This window comes from Euprymna scolopes, chromosome 10 (assembly GCF_053919585.1).
Source record: "Euprymna scolopes isolate OS-2025 chromosome 10, ASM5391958v1, whole genome shotgun sequence".
NCBI lineage: Eukaryota > Metazoa > Mollusca > Cephalopoda > Sepiida > Sepiolidae > Euprymna > Euprymna scolopes.
In genome coordinates, this window is record NC_136491.1 from 136,027,994 (window position 1) to 136,042,977 (window position 14,984).

Below are 14,984 nucleotides of genomic sequence, written 5' to 3' on the forward strand. Positions count from 1 at the left end.
TCATTATATTTTGCCAAAACGTCCGATTACCACAAAGAACGGAAATGAACGAGTATCGAAGAGTTGTAAAATTTTGGTTAAAGTTAAAATTATCTTCGGTTTTTAGTCATAAATTTGTGGGTCTCGCTGTTACTGTGCAAGAGACATTTTATGAATGAATTTCGTTGCCTTTTCTATCCCCTCAGCGCATTTTTATTTTCATCAGAGAGAGAAAGAGAGAGGGTCAATAGTTATTTTTCCTTTTACGCAAGTAGCAAAGTTGAATGTAAATTAATTATAGTACACGAGACGCGCGTGCGTGTGTGTACGCTAGGAGGGTGGGAGTGGGGGGGCTATTCAGTTTTCTGACATTGTAAGAACTTATACACCAGGGTCGGAAAGTGGGATTGAGAAGTCAATGTCCCCGAGGGGAGTGCACTCTGATCTGCAAAAAGTACCTAGGCAGCCTCGTTAGCATTCTCCGGTAAGGGTGCGTCAGGTAATTAGCAATAAACTAACCTCTTCTTAAAGAGAGTAAGCAAAGACTGGGAGGGTGGACCTTCTAGAACTGCACAGGAACATCGTTACAAGCAACAAGGACAAGGTCATTACAGGAATGGTTTAATCTCTGACGATTTTGGGGGTCGAGGATAAAAATCCCGAGAGACCTCCAACGTATGCGACAGATTGAACTCCACCCCTATATGTAACACGATGTAATTGTGATATAATCTAATATTATCATCATAAGTTTTGTACGATTAAAAAATAATAATATTACTAGTTTATTTAAAGCTTCTTTAACTTCAAATAAACTAGTAATATTATTATTTTTCAGCGTACGAAAATAATGAAAACGCAAGACTAAAATCGTGTTTACATTATCAACGCCTTAAAACAATGTTCCTATGTGGTGATCATTTTTAAGCCGTAAACACACCCGTGTTTTAAAAATAATCTAACAAAAATTCAACTAATGTTCATGAAATTTTCGATATTTATTCATTTTTAAATTAACTTATATTTTAAAAGTAATTTTCGTTAAATATTTGAGAGGATTTTTTAGGTGTTTCCCCCCCTTCCCCATTTTTCATGTTACGAAAAACTAAACAAAATAAATTTAGGCCCTTTATGCAACATTTTATAAAGCCGAAGAATTTAAATTAAAAGAAAAAAACTTTTTTATCCCCATTATTTATTTTTCTTGAATTTGTAAGTAAAAAAATGAACATAAAATAAAAAGTGTCCATTTTTTTTACTTACAACTTAAAGTAAAATAAATAATAGATTGAAAGGTAAAAGTGCATTAGAGGTGTGTAAATTATTAAACTAAAAAAAGAAAAAGAAAAGAAACTATTTTTAATAATTTTAATAGTATTTATAATGATGATGATGATGAAGCTTTTTATGGTTCTATTTAAGTATTTTAATCTAATAATGTATTTAGCCCCTAGCTTTATATGGTTTAATGCAAGTCTAATAATTTACGCACCTGAAATGCACTTTCATCACCTATTTATTCTTTTTTTTTTTTTTTTTTTTTATATCAATTCTGTGTCGTTACTTTTGCCCCCACTCGGGAAGAAGGGGGTGGGGAAATACATAAGAAACATTTTTATTTTTTAAATAACCTTAATCGTTGAGTTCGGATTAAAGTACAATATTTATTTACATCCTCCCTAGGAGGTGAGACACAAGGTCAGATGCAATGTCGGTTTGATGAAAGTGCGTCTGTGGATCGAACTGGATTCGAACATGGCACACAGGTTTTCAGTCTGCGTCGTTAACCACTTAGCCACTGTTACGACTCCCTCAACGAGATGAAAATGTAGTAGCTGTTCTATTTTCTGTTAGTGAAGGCGAAATCTTTCTAGATTACGGCAAGTTTTATTTTTGTATTGGGGGGGGCACCTTTTGGAGATTTTCCTCACTTGAAAACAGACATTGTGTCAAACTGTCCTCGTGGGGAGGCAAATAAAGAACCCATATTGCACTTGACCCCCTTTTGTTATAATGCATACAACGCAAACAACTAAAATGAGACAATTACGTCATGTCCAACAGGCGACACCTGATTAATCATCAAATGTTAACATATTAGTTGTGATTAGTTATTTTTAATTTTGGAGGTGACGGCGCTCAAATCGTTAACGACACAGCCTGACGATCTGGGTGTTCCAAGTTCGAATCCATTACATTCCACGAAAATCACTTTCCCTAAAGATGTTGGAAAAACTCCATGCGGTCTCTCCTGTACTATCCGATATCTTTAAACGATTTAAAAAAATTGTTTTCAAATTGTATTTTTTAGAATGAACAAACAAAATAAACATAGGTTATCATTTTTTTTTTGTTTGTTTGCTTATTTAAAAAATACTATAAAAAAAAAAACAAAATCAAACTCGTTTCATTTTACATCGGAGAGGAGAGCTGCGCAGAAACACTTTGTAAACAAAAGGGAGAGGCGTTAATTTGAAGAAAGGCCTTATACTTCCCTACGCTCGGCATTTTACAGCGCCGGGTCTCACAAGTACAACTGACCATACTATTACGGTATGTGATTGTCGGAATGCGTTAAGTCGTGGCTCCCGAGAGAAGAAAGCCCGGGGATTGACAAATCACGTGACGCATGACGTAACGGCACATAGGCAAAAAAGAACTCTTTAGTATCGTATTATTATATTTTCTGTCTTCATGCAGTTCAAAATGGACAATTTTACCTTTCATTTGAGTACGCTCTTCCACTCATTAAAACTACTTCCTGTAACATCCCACCTGCGATAGAGTAAAAATGGGTAATGGGTGGCCATCTTACATTAAACGGTCCTTGTTAAGATAGAGTCGACAGATCGATTTGTTAATATGGTGTTTTCATCGGTGCCCGGAAAACTCGTCTCGGGAAAACTCGTCCCCTTTCGCTAGGTAGGAAAACTGGTCCCTTATTGAATAAATATCGATTGAAAACACATTTTATGATCGTTCTTGAAGGAGATATTGTTTTTTTAAAATAGCCCCCCCCCCATAATATTAAAAAAAAATATTTTTACTTGTTTGATTTTTTTTTTTTTTTTTTTTTTTAAATAAAATCGATTTTCTAAGTGTCCGTTTTCTACCTAACTGGCTAAGTTCTTAGTGGTTTCACTTATTTTAAAGCGTTTATTATGTTCATAAACGAGACCGCATATTTTTTATATTAATATAAAAAGAATTTACTTATTTACTGTTGTTATAAAAGGGTAAAATCGATTTGGGTTTGTATTACTGTACACATAGATTCGAAAAAAATGTCAAAAAACAAATATATAACAAATAAATGTTATCAAAGGCAAGATAAGTTACTTTCCTACCAAACTGGATATATTTTTCGTGTTTTTATTCAATGTAACATGTTTATTCAGCTCGAAAAACATACAGTGTTTACCGATGTATTGGACAATTCAAAATGGCGGCCGACTCTCTCTTAAACACGGTAAGTTCGGGAAAAGGTGTTATAAATAATAAACTAGACAAAATACTATTAAAAAAACACCGAATATATGTCAACCTATGTCACGGTAATATATATTGAGCGAATTTCTAACAGTATTTTGTCTAGTTTATTATTTATAACACCTTTTCCCGAACTTACCGTGTTTAAGAGAGAGTCGGCCGCCATTTTGAATTTTCCAATACATCGGTAAACACTGCATGTTTTTCGAGCTGAATAAACATGTTAAATTGAATAAAAACACGAGAATTATATCCAGTTTGGTAGAAAAGTAACTTATCTTGCCTTTGATAACATTTATTTGTTATATATTTGTTTTTTAACTACTTTTTCGAATCTGTGTACAGTAATACAAACCCAAATTTTAATATTTTTTAAAATATAATTAAGAGAGGGGGGGGGTTGAAACTATATCTCCCTCCGAAAAAACAACCAACAAAAAATGAAATTAAAAAGATTCTTGATAAACGATAGCGGAGTTTTCAATAAAATTGATTAATAAATTTATTTAGTGATTACTTTTTCTCTGAATGATTGATTTTAGAATTTTGAAGTAAAAATTTAAAAAATTAAAAATGAGTTAACGAGAGATTGTTAACGCATGGCATCTCTCGCGCCAAAAAAATATTTCGCTTTTAATTTATTAGTTAATTTTTGCAAAATTTGACAGGACGACAATAAATGTGGATAATTGATAGAATTATAATTTTAAATAACGCATGAGTGCATTTGGTATGAGAGAAAACAAAAACATAACAAAAAACTATCATAATTAAAAAACCAAATCAAAAAAGTAACGCTCCCAGTTTTTAATTTTTTGTTTTGTTTTTTATTATTGTTTTTATGACTCCAAAAAACATCGTTAAAATAAGAACAAAAAAAATTGTAATTAACTTTGTATGAACATAATAAACGCTTTAAAATAAGTGAAACCACTAAGAACTTAGCCAGTTAGGTAGAAAACGGACAATCGATTTTATTTAAAAAAAAAAAAAATTAATTAAACAAATAAAAACATTTTTTTTTAAATATTATGGGGGGCTATAGTCTATTTTAAAAAGCAATATCTCCTTCAAGAACGATCATAAAATGTGTTTTCAATCGATATTTATTCAATAAGGGACCAGTTTTCCTACCTAGCGAAAGGGGACGAGTTTTCCGGAGACGAGTTTTCCGGAGACGAGTTTTCCCGGGACGAGTTTTCCTAAATTCGTTTTCATCAGAAACAATATTACGTACTTAATTGTCATGTCGAAAATATCCATATATCCCAAAATTACGAAAATTTCATCGAGTAGAAAGTTATTTTAGTTAAAAAGTAATGCTTACGGAAATTTGGGTAAAGTTGCATTTTTCTTAGATGTTAAAAATACTCGATGAAGAGTTCACACACAGAGCGACATTTGTAGTCTTTAGCTAAAGACTTTTTTATATACTAAAAACAATAGCAAATGTTATACTCGATAATTTTTCGTAATTTTTGGATATATTACTATTTTCGACATGACAATTAAGTACGTAATATTGTTTTTGCTTAAAATTATATATATATATAAAAATATCTGTCGACTATCTTAACAAGTACCCATTAAACTTACATAACAGAAAATTGAGCTGAAAAAATGAAATAAATATAAAAATAAAATAAAAATTATAATCTAATAATTTGGGTCTTCTAAATTCTGAAGAATTAAGGAAACTATCGGTGTAGAATTCTGATTTAATCTATGTAAGATTCTGCTTGTTCGTTCCTTAGTCCCTACGTTACGCTTTCAGTAATTAGATACAATAAAAACTTGTTACTACGCAACATCAGCCCATTTGCAGCGACGAACAATTATACAAGAGTGTGCAAGCTATTAGATATGAGAGTTAAGATATTAGACACTGATGAATAGAAAAAGATGATAAACTTTGACTAAAAATATTGCCGGTGTTTCTTAAAATAGGATCGACAGCTCGACTATTTTAAGAAATATGTGGTTTTGAGGGAAAACTACAATACTTACTTAATTGACATTTCGAAAATAGTCTATACATCTTTAAAAGAGAAATTGTCTGTGTGTGTGTGTGTGTGTGTGTGTGCATTTCCCTACGAAACTACTCTGTCAATTTTCAGCCTACAGACTCGAGATTTGACATAAGAGGTATTGAGATTTGGGAAAATATTTTTAATCGATTTTTAGCCAGAAATTTGGCTGTCAAGGGGTCAAAGGTCAACGATTTGACCTTTGAAAACTTTACCAAACTCCTCTGTCAATTTTGGGTCTAAACACTTGAAATTTTAGATGTAGGTTACTTGGACATGGATCAAACCCTTTTATTTGATTCGAACCTAAAACTACAATACTTAATTGTTGTGTCGAAAATAGTAATCTATAAGAAAATAAATACGAACATTCATCAAGTAGAATGACTGCTGTTGTGTCTTTAGTAAAAACACAATGTCTATCCATTTCCCTCAATTTTCTGTAAAAATACTTTTACCTATAAATTTTCTACTAGAATTTTCATATATTTTTTAATATATTACTATTTTCGATATGACAAGTAAGTACTGTTGTTTTCGCTTAAAACAACATTTAGTAAAATTAAGTTGATCTGTCAACTATCTTCACAGGCACCATATTGTCTTCCAAGAAATGCTGGACCGAAGGAATAAATTAAATGTGATATTATACAAACTTAGGGTTAGTAGCAGAAGAGAGAGAGAGAGAGAGAGAGAGAGAGAGAGAGAGAGAGAGAGAGAGAGAGAGAGAGAGAGAGAGAGCATGTTTATTATGTAATAAATAGTATTTATTAAGAATAAAATTTAAACATGTTACAACTTCAACATCATAATAGTTTATTCAATCTATATAATATTCTGCTTGTTACTTCCTTTTTAACGACAAATTCGCGAAATTTAGCGTTAAAAAGGCCAATCTGGCAACCTTGGAGAAGAATATGGGAATGACTTCCCTTTAACGTTGCTGGCCATTATTGTAATGATGTAAAAAAATAAACAAAAAAAACAAAAAACAAACTCGTAGTCATTTCAAGGTACAGCAAATCTTCACTGAAAAAAAAAAAAAAAAGAATTCAGCGAAACGTTACGTAATAATAGGGATCACTCGAAGAAAATAGCCCCCCCCCCCCAAAAAAAAACAAAAAACAAAAGAACATTGTTTGCAATGAGGTGCTGGCATCGGTTCCGATGTTGTACGGAGCACGTTTTCAGGGAGCGTTCATTAATCTGAAAAGAAAGGAAAGAATTTCGGCGTGCGTCCTTTTTTTTTTTTTTTTTTTTTTTTTATTATTATTATTATTATTATTGATATTATTATTATTATTATTATTATTATTATTATTATTGCTTGAACTTTGTGCTTTATTTTGTTATGTTTTTTTTTTGCTGGATATTTTTTTTGTCGGAGATTGCAGTTATTTTTATTTTTTTTTATTTTTGAATAAAAATAATTATGAAAACAAAAACAGTCGCGTTCTCGTCGAGTAGCTTTTTTTTATTCAAGAAAATAAAGTTACTCATGCAATGCAATGCACTCCATTGCAGTGCAGTGCACATATTGATCCGTGATGTGATGTAATAATAACGTTATTATTTCGAAAGCCATTCTTAACATGGGGACGGGAGGGTGTTGTATACCTATTCTGTACTTTCACCTAAAAATTTTATAAAAACAGATACCGGCCAATTTTCCTGTTAATAATTACTTATAACTATAATTTCCGCTCCCCTCCCCCGCCCCCAAACAAACATAACAAAATAATCCGAAAAGCGCAAAGTTCAAACCATAATAATAATAATAATAATAATATTAACAACAAGACCAAACACGCCAAAATTCTTTCCTTTCCGTTCCGAATTAATGAACGCTCCCTAGAACGTGCCGCGTACAACACCGAAGCCGATGCGTATTTTGCTTTGGGGGCCTCGCCTCACTCGTGTACGTCCGCCGATTATAGGTAGGAGGGAAACAGTGAGCAGAAAGACTTCCACAAGCCTACAGTTCTTGGAATATGAAGCTGCTGATGATTTGAAAATGTTAATGTTGTCGCCGCATTATTTATATTTGGACAGTATAGCAACAACAATAAAAAAAAAACCCTACTTTTTTCGCCCTAAAAACACAAACGAAACAAAATAACAAAAACAAAGTCAACATGAATTGAAACAAATACATCGAATGCTCGCAATGTTGTATCCCTGTACCTGCACTTTAACTGAACTATTGTATCTGGCTAATAAGCCACTCAGAGTGATGTCCCTTGAATGACGTCACCCCCCCCTTCTTGTGAAATAAAACGGCCCCGGTGCCACCCTCACTGCGACTAATCGGACAAGCAGCAAAATCACAGCCCTTCATTGCTAAGGTCTTTAGATGCCGGAAAATCTTCTACTCTAAGAGTTTCTTCCCTCGAGCTGCTAAACATTGGTATTCCTTCCATGTTTCGGGTTTGTGTTACCGTCCATGCACATAGATTCGAAAAAAATGCCACAAAACAAATATAGAACAAATAAACGTTATCAAAGGTAGAAAAGTAACTTATCTTGCCTTACTGGATATGTTTTTAGTGTTTATATTTAATGTAACATGTTTATTCAGCTCGAAAAACATAGTGTTTACCGATGTATTGGACAATTTAAAATGGCGGCCGACCGGCCGACTCTCTCTCTCTCTCTCTCTCTCTCTCTCTCTCTCTCTCTCTCTCTCTGAGACGGTAAGTTTTGGGAAAATGAGTTAATGAGTTATAAATAAAAAACAGTTAAAATACTGTTAAAAACCCGCCAAATATATGTTAGCCCGTGTCACGATAACATATATTGAGCGAGTTTCTAACAGTATTTTGTCTGCTTTTTTTTTTTTTTTATTGATAACTCATTTTCCCAAACTTACCGTCTCAAAGAGAGAGTCGGCTGCCATTTTAAATTTTCCAATACATCGGTAAACACTGTATGTTTTTTTGAGCTGAATAAACATGTTAAAACATATCCAGTTAGGTAAAAAAGTAACTTATCTTGCCTTTGATAACATTTATTTGTTCTATATTTGTTTTGTGACAATTTTTTCGAATACAGTAAAACAAACCTCATGTTTCCTTTAGTGTCTAACCTGCAGAATATTAAATGTAATGTGAACAGACATCTTGCTACTCAACTCCACACAGTCCCTTGTTAGACACCATCCCAAACAGTAGCGCCTTTCGTTGAAGTGGCAGCATGCTTAGTTTTGGGCGAAAAAGAATTAAAAAATATATTTGATTTATTCACGTTAATTCTAGCCAGACATTCGTTTCTATCCCCCAAATTAAAAGCTTCAAAATCTATTTCAAATGTTGAAACTGTTTAAACTTCATAAAGATAAAAATAGTCTAACATTAGCATTTTTTTCGAAACTTGAAAATGATTTTCAAGCCTTTAAGGCGATAAGGAAATATTTCTGACTAAAATGAAAGTTTATAGGTCAAAGCAAGTATTAGTGTTACTTTTTTTGTGTTTGTTTCTACATCAAACAATCTTTTTTCGACCGCGCACCTATTATAAATTGAATAGACTATAATAGTGTTTATATTTCTCGCTTCAAACGATAGCAACAACGTGATTCAACGGCCAACGTCTAGCGTCATTCGAACAGAGAGAGAGAGAGAGAGAGAGAGAGAGAGAGAGAGAGAGAGAGAGAGAGAGATCACACACGCACACACAAAACCAGTGCTAACGCACTGACACGTGTACGACGGGAACGTGACAACAGGGTTTTTTATCGCTTTGCTTTGCATGTTTCAGTGGGTTATTCGTCCACTTCCCGTTGTAGTTAGATTTGACATGGAGTCAATTAACGTGTGTATTTGTATATCTGTGTGTGTGTGTGTGTGTGTGTGTGTGTGTGTGTGTTGGGGAATTCAACTCTCCTTAAAGGACGGGGAAATGCTCAAAATGAGTGAAAAAAATACATCGTCGTATTTCTATCTTGAGGAACGTTTAAACTGACCGAGAAAAAAAAAAAAAACTTCCAAAGAAGAGGTAATGCGTGGGAGGATGACATCCTCACGTACGGGTCAGACTCTTAGCAAGCCAGATGCGTGGGGGCAAAATGAGATGGATAGTAATAGATACATTTTGAATTATTTGCTCTATGGAATACAAAAAAAAACAAAGCGCGCGCGCGCACACACACACACACACACACACACACAAATCTGGCACAAGGCCACCAAAAGTGTGGATCAAATGGGAATTGTTACTTATGTCTATTCAACTCTTAAGTAGTATCATTGCCGACATTTCATTATCACATTTACTCTGGGGTAACCTACTTAATGTGTGTAAAATTTAGGTGCTAATGCAGAGAGTGATCCGCCGATCCGCGCTATTTTTTAAATCGTATTTCCACATTTAATTAAAGTTTTATGATATATTTTTTTATTCAATTGTAAGGTTAAAGTATAGAATAGGTACAAAACACCCTCCCCATGGTAAGAATGACTTTTTAAATAATAACGTTATTATTTCAGCACGGATCACTCTCTGCATGAGTACCAAAATTTAATTTATAATCGTGAAATACATTCTTATGAAGGAGAGAACTTGAATGCCTACTAGACACAATCCTCGAGTGTCTAAGGTCTCTCTGTACAGGGGTTTGTCAGAACAACCTGGCATAAGGATACTTTTCCCTAGAAGTAAACCCTGACCAAATATTCAAAATCACATAATATTCGCTGCCCAAATAAGATCTCCTCACTATGGCTAACTTACATTAGCTTTTACGAGGAATGATGCACTTTATCCAAGTGATGCCACCTCAAGTAACAGCACGAAGCTGGATACTCCACCAGACTAGATAAATTCCTGTCCTGGAATCCAGTAAGACTAAGACGAAAGATATACTGCAACATATGAAAATTGTTAATTGGGGAGAGGGAAATTATGTTCTCAATTTCTTTACTAACTCAGTGTTTGAGAGATAAAGAACTTTAATGGAACATTCGAATATTTATGTATCTCATATAGAGTTCAGGTGTTAGCCTCAGGTAGTGGGCCCCTTGATTTCTGAGAACTTCGACTGAAGTAAAATAAAACAACAAAACGAATGTCTCCAGGGAAATCTTCAGTGATGCACTGCTGTCATTGCCGATTCCGCATCATATTGGCTCAGCAACCTTGACTGGGGTTGCTGCCTGAATATATATATATATATATATATATATATATATATATATAGTATAACCCCGGGATGCGGTGGTCCTAGGATACGGTTTTTTAGGTTACAATGTGGAATATGTTTTTCCGGCTCATGGTTATAGTATTTGCCCCGCCTAACGGTGTTATTCTTAATATTATTTGATTATATACATGTGTATTATATACGGTACTGTATAAAATTTAGCTTAGGCCTGCAATACGGTGATTTTATCTTACGATCCCAACCCCATAATGCATTAATGCTGTATCCTGGGGTTCTACTATATCTAGTCTTGGAAGTTTTTTTTTAACCTTTAAAACTATATATATATATATATATATATATATATATATATATATATATATATATATATATATATATATATATATATATAGGGTGTCCACAAAGTCTGGCTGCATAATCTAAAGGGTGCCCATAAAATTTGGCTACATAATCTACATGGTGCACACAAAGTCTGGCTGCATAATCTACATGGTGCCCACAAAGTCTGGCTGCATAATCTACAGGGTGTCCACAAAGTCTGACTACATTAAGTAGCCAGACTTTGTAGACACCCTGTTTATATATACATATAAAGAACTTATTTAATTTTTATATTTTTTATCATTCGTTAGAAAACTATTTAGTCAGTAAGTCATTTAATCACCTGCAATCAATGCATCAACTTGCTCTCTTTAATTCACTATAGCCCTAATGTTAATTTAAGGGATCATAACTTATTTACCACGAAACACTGTTTCGGGGATTTAAAAACAAAACAGTATATTAAAACTTGGCTACCCAGCAGTGTTGATTTCACCTTATGATCCCAACTCCGGAATGGATTAATGCCGTATCCTAGGGTTCTAGGCTGATTCAATTTTTTTCCTGATTCCGATACAATATCCAATTCCGATTCAAGTCTCTGAATGTTTAACTATAAAGTTGTTCCCCCACCCTGATTACTGTAAAAAACACATGTTAAATGTGCAGATATTTTCTCAAACGTAAAAACACACTTTAGATTTACTGATGGTTTAAAATCAATAAATATTTATTATTACAACCAGCCGTAGAAGATTTTGTTTTAAACAAAATCAAATAAAAAAAGATAATTAAAGGAACCGTTTTTGGCATCGGAAATAGGCACAAAATATTCTGACTGTGATACCGATTCCAATACCCCAAAATTTCCGAATTTCCTGATTCCGATTAATCGTCCCAACACTAATATATATATATATATATATATATATATATATATATATATATATATATATATATATATATATATATATATATATATGACATTTCGAATTATAAAAAAAAAAAGAAAACAAGCAGATAGTACACAGATTTATATATTTTATTTTGCCAAAGAAAATTAACAAAACAACATTAGGCACAAGGCCAATCAAAAAATTGAGGGAGGTGGTGGTGGTCTATGGTCATCCTCGACACTGTAACATCGATTGGTCTACGCTAATCCTAATTAAAGTTCTCATCCACCATAATACCATAAACACAACACTTTGATCTTCAAAATAAATGCCGAGAGAAACTGACCATATTCTGTAATAAAGTACACACACCGACTTTTTCTATTTTCATTTTATACTTTTCGATGTCTTTGTTCTTTCAATGGCAAATGCCGATGCAATAGCAGTAATAATAGTGTGCTAATGGTACAGTAGTAGTAATAGTAGTGCCTATTATTAAGCTTTGCATTCCTTTCTTATTTGTCTAACAAATCAGTGCCATTCATAGCGTGGAGTCATTCCCCTTTAAAACATTGTCTGGGGCTGGGGCACTTGCTTACCGTTTCCCAGCTAAAAAGGGTTCTTATTTAGAATTCAACCTAATAAAAAATAATAATAATAATAAAAACTACAGATAAATCTCTATGGTGTACATGCCCATCATCACGGAACAGAAATGTCATATTCCAAAAATTACATAAATTGATCAAGTATTTTATATATATATATATATATATATATATATATATATATATATATATATATATATATACACACACACACATACATATATATATTAGGTTAAATTCTTAAAAAGGAGGCACAGGTTCTCACTAAGGTTCTTCGATACAATTGGGGCGCACACAAAAATCCATTTTTAATTATTGGTTGAAGAGTACTTGATATTTGACTTGAATCTTTAATTCTAGCCAAAAATTACCTTCTAATTCACAGTCTAAAAGGCTTCAAAATTACTTCAGGGTTTCAAAGGGTCACAAAATCAATACATGTTGGTCAAGTTTTAATTTATCAATGGAATCTGATTTTTGGAATATGATATTTTCGTTTCGTCATGGTTATGTGCACCATACCGATTTTTATTTACTTTTATTTTATAATATAGGGACAATTCTGGATAAGAATCATTATTTTTATAAAGCTTGACATTTTAACCTTTTAATATTTATTATGATGAAAGAAATAAAATATGCGATACCAAGATAGAAAAACTGGACTACTTAATCAAAAATATAAAACTAATCGCAATTAAAATGATTCAAAAGGTTATTGCCTTTATTAAAAAAAAAAATGAAACCCATGTCTTGTATATAAAAAATATATCTTTAACCCCCCCCCCCCCCGGGTTTTTACGAAGTTGACCTAATAAAATAAAATTTACAAAATTGGGATCAATAAACTGAGAAACCCAAGGTAGATAACTCTAATTTACTCCCGAAAACTTAAAATGAGTAGTTGATTTTATGGGATATTTTCGATAGCCACATCACATTGAAACGCGGAGGTTAAGAAACATTAGGCCTGGTCAGTACTTACCACTTCCCTAGAAGCTACAACATGGTCATCTTCATGTCCAATATAAACACCTATATATCAAACCGTTCAAACTTTGTTCATTCATTTTATCACTTTCAAGCTTCTCATAATATTCTTTATCATTCAACTAACAATCCACGAATCTTATTAACATTTATCATCGCGTGGCTTTCGGCATCGATTAATGGGTTACTCATTAGTATTAAAAAAAAAACGACGAATGTGAAATAAATGGTGACACAGAAAAACTGAAAAGTCACTTTCTCTAATATCACTGAGAACGGTAGGAATTAATTCATTTTGCCTTCCTTTAACTACAAGGTATGTAGTAGAGTAGACTAGACTGGCAGGGCAACTAGTCTGAAAGAAGAAAAGCCTCCAACTAAGATCGACCCTTTGTCCTTATCACAGCTTTGCTTTTGCTAATTTTTGATTTCTTCTTGCCATTGGACAATAGCGAGTCAGAAGTACGGTTTGGAATTAAGTTGACCACTATCAACAGTCTGCAAATATTTGCTTTGGTATTTAACGTACACACATTTTTGAGAAATTAATCACGCAGTAAGCAAAAGCTGGTATAGGCAATCACAGTAATTGCAAAATGAATAAAGAAATAAAAAAAAGAAAGAAAAAGAAAACGCTGACATGTAAGGAAGAAAAACAAACAGAAAGCTGAATGGAAACTCGTTTACAAATATATACACAAGTGACGAATGCACTTACAAAATAAAAAAAACAAAAAAAACTCAGATGATACAAATAGGTTGTTAGTGGAACAAATGCAAGACTTTAAACTTAACACTAATTTTAATAAGATTTCATCAACCAAGAATGTCTTAGGAGACAATTTGCTGCTACGAATGCAATGCGTTAGTATACTAATGCTGAGTTCATGCACATTTGTTTCCCTAAAGCCTTCTCTCTCTCTCTCTCTCTCTCTCTCTATATATATATATATATATATATATATATATATATATATATATATAATGTTCCTATTTACTATGCCTCCCCACGGGACAGAGTTAGACACCAGGGTCGTTTTTTAACGTGGAGAAAAGGTACAAAAATAAAAATTGTCTCAGTCGTGAAGGACTTCTCCTCCACCGAAAGAGAACAAGAAATTGAAGTGCAGCATCTGAAGAACAGATACTACACTTTGATCTTGACCAAAAGGCCAAGAAGCAACGTTGAGCCTAGTCAGTACTAAAACGGGTGACCATTTGGGAATTCCAGATGCTATACGTGTTCTTGTTTTCAGTCGTCCTGGACTTCTCCTTGCACTCAAGCAATGCCGATTTAGGAGCAGTGTGGTTGGGATTGCGCAACCCTTACCTCACAATTACACGTACAGTTATCTTTACAGGGAGTACTGCTGTCTTTCGCGACTGAGCAGAGGCGATGATGATTCATTGAATTAAAAAAACTAATAGTTTTTCAGAAGTTTTCAATGCATATATAAAACATTGTACATGTATGCAGTTGATAAATCTATTAGGATGACGACGATACACTCACACA

At 33.2% G+C, this 14,984-nt stretch overlaps 1 protein-coding gene and 1 pseudogene across 1 annotated transcript in view; both read right to left on the reverse strand.

Annotated features, from left to right (window-relative positions):
- The window catches only part of LOC145286290 (uncharacterized), a 97,122-nt gene that overhangs the window by 19,080 nt on the left and 63,058 nt on the right, over positions 1-14,984 (reverse strand). The window lies entirely within an intron of this gene.
- On the reverse strand, positions 14,431-14,652 carry LOC145286670 (U2 spliceosomal RNA; annotated as a pseudogene).